We start from the raw sequence: 6,778 nt of genomic DNA, 5'->3' as shown, positions 1-6,778 counted from the left end.
CTTTTAATGAGAATTTATAAGTCCTTGTCTTACCCGTTCGGCTAACGACCCTCCACCAGTTAAGCGAGCGGTGGGTGAGAGTGGACACCCATTAAGTTGCCATTTTATAGGAAACAACCTTATACCCACCTTATAGACCGGCTTCGTGAATGAGGCGTACTAGCGGTAAGATGACTTTGTTCTTATACATACATATATATATATATACATATACATATATATATATATATATATATATATATATATATATATATATATATATATATAATTATTAATTTATAATAATATAAGTATAAGGGTTGAATTTTAACTTTTAAAATTCTAGGGGTTGGAACTAAAGTTTTAACAAGACTTTACTTGTTCCAAAACTTGAGGGCAAGTTTTGTAAACTTTCAAAACTTTTCATTTCTTGTAACTTATGAGTTTAATAGAGTAATAAAATGAAGACTCTTCATTTTTTTAACTCTTGTGTTCTTTTAATGGTTTTAATTCAAGTGTCTTTTGGTTTTCCATAACTTGAGGACAAGTTATGGACTCCATTAAAACACATTATGATCAAGAATGAATCTACCAAATATGTTACAAATAATTCCTATGATCATCTAAACATCATAAGAACAAGAACATGAATATGAACACTTTCATAAATTAAAATAACACTTAAAACTTTGTAATTTTGGTAACTAGTTGTTGTAAATGAATTAACAAAGACATTACACCATCTAAAACAAGTTTTCAAGTACCAAAACAGTTTAGGGTAATGTTTCTAATCCATTTCCAACAACTAAAGTCGAAAATCTGCACTCGGTCGATCCTACTCGCCGAGTGCATTAACCTACTCGACGAGTAGGCTGAAGATACAAGTGAACTCGACGAGTCCCCCCATGGACTCGACGAGTCCAGCAGTCAGACATCAAGTTTTTCGACTTTTTTCAACTTTTTAGCACAAATAACAAACAAACAAGCCTAGGCTCTGATACCACTGATGGGTTTTGAGCATTCTAACACTTCCTAAGTGTACATGCAACCCTAATAACCTTGGATGTATGTTTGTCTATTTATCATGCAAAGTTGAATTCCAAGGATATATTCCTATCTAGCATACATAGGGAACAATTTTTAACTTGAATGATAGTTAGAATAACTTACCTTGTTGTTGCTTATGTTCCTTGAAACCTTGTGAGCGTAGCACCCCAAGTGTGATGCCTCCAATGCTTCACACACCACCAAATGCTCTTGGAAAGACTTTTGAGAGAATGCGCACTTCTTGAAATTGTCCTAGCCCTCTTGTCTCATATGTGTGTAGCCGATTTTGGTGGAGAATGGGATTCTTATATAGTGTTGACACATCTAGGGTTACACCATGTAAACCCTAATGTGTCATGACTCTTCATTTCCATGACCCATGGGTTTGTAACTCCCATGGAGCATCCTATGGGTGGAACCCAACTTGATAATCTATGGAGCCTCTTAGCCCACTATACAAGATATGGATGATTTACATAATCAACCCATATATTTAATTAGTTATCTTTTGATCACTTAATTAATTCTAAATTAATTCTTTATCAAACTAATCAAATAATATTGTTAATATATTAGAACTTATAATATATTAATAATCTCCAAGTGTTATTTCTCTCATTTAGTCTATCCAATTGCATGGTGCCATGCAACCCAAATGAACCATGCCGGGTCGGGTCAAGTACATACCAGAAATAGTTATGGACTTAGACACCTTATCCAACAGTTTGACACCCGTAGACTTGCAGGTCCCACTGTAGCGAGCAGCATGGTGTAGGATAGTCAATCCAGTATAGATCTATACTCAAACTCATACGCTCCCCAATAAAGGAGATTCTGATACAAAAACAGTCATGGCAGGTAGTGCCATGCCCTGTTTAATGGCTCACATAACTGTGTTAATGTATATGTAATGTATGTGAGTGCTAGCTGTATTGTGCGTTCTTTCTCTATCTAGCATGTATGTTTGTTTCTCGTCATAGTGTCTATTGTTTGTTTCTCCTCACTCCGTTTCATGTTTGATTCTCATCATAGTATGTACTGACTCATGGATGAACAGACTCTTTGTATGTTTCATTGTTCTAGTAATATTATCTTCCTAAACTACCCCTATGGTAGCTTACTAGTAAAGTATGAACATGTCTGTATGCCCTTGCTACCCAAGGGCATGGATTTGGATGAAAGAAATAACCTTTTATATCTATATACATATACATAATATATAACTAGGATTCAAACGACCTTCGGACAACTAACCTTGATACCCTAAGACCACATCAAACAAGAACAGGAAGCAGGGTAGACTAGCAGTCCTAAGTCCTTTCAATCCTACTTATATAACTATATTTACACAGATACACAGAATATAAGTTTAAAAGAGTTTAAGTAAAAGTATTTGACCATTGAAGGAGTTTGTAAGACAATTTGAGGTAAAACAGTTTGATAAATAGTTTGGAAAGTAAGTAAACCATTTGCTTGGTAGTCATTAATCACATGTGATTGATATAATAACTATAATTGTTCAACTTGTATCCCCCCCCATAAAAGCATTTCAAAATTTCAAAGGTTATTTTAGGGGTATGAAGTCACCTGTAGTGAGTGGTTCTGATGAAAATGTTGGATCTGTTGCGAAGTATCAAGTGGTGACTTGAGTACATACACGAATCCTATTTAGCATATATTGGCACATATATGAATATAATTAGTGTTATGAACAACTAATTAACGAATTGGGACCACCTTTGGGACTAGTAAACACTTATATTGAAGTGTTACAACCATAAATGATTGTACGAAGGGTTAAAAAGGCTATACAAGAGAGTGTATGGCCAAAATACACACTATATGTGTGTGTGCGGCCAGGTGTGCTGCCAGCACATGTGTGCGGCCATGTGTGTGGCCTGGTGTGCTGCCAGAAGTGTGTGCAGCCAGGTGTGCTACCAGGGGCGTGTGCTGCCAGAAAACATGGTGTTCTTGGTGTTCTTGGTGAAAGATGTTACCTTTCTGGATGATACTTGAGAGGATTTTCGAGTCCTATCTTTGCAAGAGTGTAAGAAATGATCAAAATGACCAAGGATAGTACTTATAGGAGGGTGTGTGTGGCTGGAGGTGTGTGTGGTTGGCCTGTGTGCGGCTGGATGGCTGCATACACTAGTGTGCGACCGCACACACCAGTTTTGGTGTGTTTGGCTCGTTTTTCCAATGCTACAACCAAACTAACCCATCCTCCGACACATAACTCAATTATACTAAGCTTTAAGAACTCTTTTAGACCCAAAACTTCATTATAAAATAGAAAAACGAAGCTAACTTTGATATATAAAAGAAGAATGTAAGCTAGAAATTTCGGGTTGTCACACCGTCTTTCGCAGGTATATACACAATTAAATCTAACGATTCATCTCATGATATTTCTTGGGTTCTTAATACCGGTTGTGGTTACCACATTTGTTCTAATGTGCAGGGACTAAGAAAAAATAGAGACGTGGAGTATGGAAGAATAAATCTAATCATGGGGAACAAAAGATCGTCGCCTGTGACCAAGATTGGAGTGTATTCTTTAGTGCTTAGGAATGGTTTATCTTTAGATTTGAACAATTGTTGCTATTCGCCAGAAATGGCTAGAAAGATCATTTCATTTCATGGTTTGTTTAGACAAGGTTTTAGATTTTCTTTTAATAATGAGAATGGTTCTATTTTGGCTTATCTAAATGGTGTCTTTTATTTTGAAGAAATACCGTGTAATGGAATTTATGAAACTGTTATGATTGTTGATAACTTAGGAAATGATGTTTTATGCATGGATTCTTCCAATAGTATGGATAAGGCATCCTTGTGGCATTGTCATCTTGGACATGACAACAAGAAACGCATAGCCCAACTCCAAAAGGATGGAGTGTTGGAATCATTCGACCTTAGGGAATATGACACATGCGAGTCTTGTTTACTTGGAAAGATGACTAAGTCACCCTTCGCTGGTACGTGCGAAAGGGGTGAGGGTCTATTGGACCTCATACATACCGATGTATGTGGACCGTTTAGATCAACCACGAAGGATGGGAACCGCTTCTATGTGACTTTTACCGATGACTATAATAGATATGGGTATATCTACTTAATCAAGCAAAAGTCAGAAACTTTTGAAAAGTTCAAAGAGTTCAAGAATGAAGTGGAGAATCAATTGGGCAGGAAAATCAAGATGCTTCGATCCGATCGAGGAGGAGAGTACCTAAGTCTTGAATTCCACGATTATCTCAAGGAGTGTGGAATAGTTTCACAATTGAAGCCACCTAGGACACCGTAGTTGAATGGTGTGACAGAAAGGCGTAATCGAACCTTATTGGACATGGTTCGCTCTATGATGAGTCGTGCTTTGCTATCTATCTCTTTTTGGGGGTATGCCTTATAGACTGCCGCCCATATCCTTAACCGAGTCCCTACTAAGAAGGTTGCCAAAACACCTCACGAGATGTGGACGGGGAAAGTGTTGGGTTATGAGCATTCTAACACTCCTAAGTGTACATGCAACCCTAAATACCTTGGATCTATGTTTTCTCTATTATACATGCAAATATGAACATCCAAGGTATTATCCTAATCTAGCATACAAAATAATGGATATAACAAGATAGAATACATACCTCTTTGATAGTGCTTGTCTTCATGAAGCTTGAGTGCTTAGTGCCTCAAGTGTGACACCTCAAATGGTTCACACAACACCATAAGCACTTGGAATAACTTAGAGAGAAATTAGAACACTTCATGAAATCGGTTAGCCCTCTCTAGAATAACCTAGTCACCGATTTTGGGAAGAATAATATCTTTATATAGTGTTACAATTAGGGTAAACCCTAATTGTCATGACTTTCCATTTCCTTGGATCCATGGGTTCAAATACACCATGGAGCATCCATGGAGCATCATATGGGTTTTGGCCCAACTAGATAATCCATGGAGCATTAGCCCACTATATAAGTATGGATGATTTACACAATCAACCCATATATTTAATTAGTCTTCTTTTGATCACTTAATTAATCCTAGATTAATTCTTGATCAATACTAATTAAATAATCTTATTATTCTTATTATTAATATACTAGAACTTATAATATATTAATAACCATAAGTGTCTTATTTCTCTCATTATAGTCTATCCAAGTGCATGATGCCATGCAACCCAAATGGACCATGCCGGGTCGGGTCAAGTCTTACCAATTATAGTTATGGACTTAGACATTAATCCAACAGTCTCCCACTTGGATAAGTCTAAAACTATTATTGCGTATGACTTCAGGAACCAACTAGCAATCGTAGCTCTCAAAAGCTTCTGTCGAACTCTGACCTTGTAGATGAACTCTGATTTTTGTCAACGACTTGTCCATTAGATAAGGGATCATATATTCCTCCATTCTAGATATCATATGGACTGAGACATGGATTATAATCATTCTCTCTGTCCATTAGTTGTTTCCCGATTTCTGATTTATGACGACTGACTAATTGAACAAATCAAATCAGTCCTGGCCCGGCCGAGCACTTCCATTTGCCATCATCAAATCATCGAGGGGCCCACAGATATCGCTTTTATCCCGAAGGTAAAAGGAATGGATAAACTTCGACTCATATGGCTTGTTCTACTACTTGTTGAATCATACACAAAGGCACGTTTTATAGCACCGAGTTACCAAATGCTGTTTCGTGCAATCAATGTACAACCAACTCATAGTAACAACTCATATCTCTAGGTTTGAAGAATATAAGATATTATCGTCTCATGATCACTCGTGATAAAATCCATGAAGTGATTCCAATGAGCGCGGGTTGAATCCAATACTCAGAACTTATGAGCACTCATGAGTGTTGTAGCCCTTTGTCCAACATCTTAGACCTCTACAAGCCAACCCATGATAGTCTTGATTCATATCTACTTCCAACATATGACCGACTGTGGATGGTTTGAATAACTTAGTCATTCCGGAAGAATAACCTAGTTTATTCGGGAAGTCAAAACATGCAAAGTGAAACACAATAATAATTGAATCCAATATGGTCTCAGAACTTATGAATATAAATAAAACTCCTTTTATTTATCACCATATGATTACACATTATTCATTGTATATTGTTTCAGCTATCAACATTATTCTTGAATTTAAAACAATAGTTGTCCCATGCTCCAAGCATGCACACTATGTTTTTCTAAACAATAGTCATGCCATACACCAAGTATGCATAATATGTTTGTCTATGATCTTTATTTTGTGAACTAGATCAAATGAACATAACTTCAATGATTCTCTTTTCACACTCTCAAATCCTTACTGCAAATGAAAGAATTCCAAATTCATGTCATTTACTGAAATCTGTTAGATTCTAAACTTATATGCATCGATCCTCTTGTAATGATTATGCACAAAGTCAGAAAGACTTTGCAACAATCATTACAGAGTATTCCAAAGGAGATCAATTCCTTGGAAACATCCTTCTTGCATTAAGTTTCCTTAATCTTAAACAGATTGGAAAAATTCTAACTTTGAAACATTTCCAGATTCCATTTTGACTATCACTTCTGAACAAGAGTTGCCTCCTTACAGATTATGTCAATATGGTCCTTCCAGAATTATCAATATACTTCCAATTGTCCTTGAGAAACCAGTCTTTGGTAAACCTTAGATTGTCCTCGACAATTGTTTAATCCTTTTAGTCATATCCAGTTCTAAACCTTTTCCATTCTTAACGCCCTAGGCATTTG

Source organism: Lactuca saligna, chromosome 5, assembly GCF_052625555.1.
Source record: "Lactuca saligna cultivar CGN05327 chromosome 5, ASM5262555v1, whole genome shotgun sequence".
NCBI lineage: Eukaryota > Viridiplantae > Streptophyta > Magnoliopsida > Asterales > Asteraceae > Lactuca > Lactuca saligna.
Note: the sequence above shows the minus strand (reverse complement) of the source record.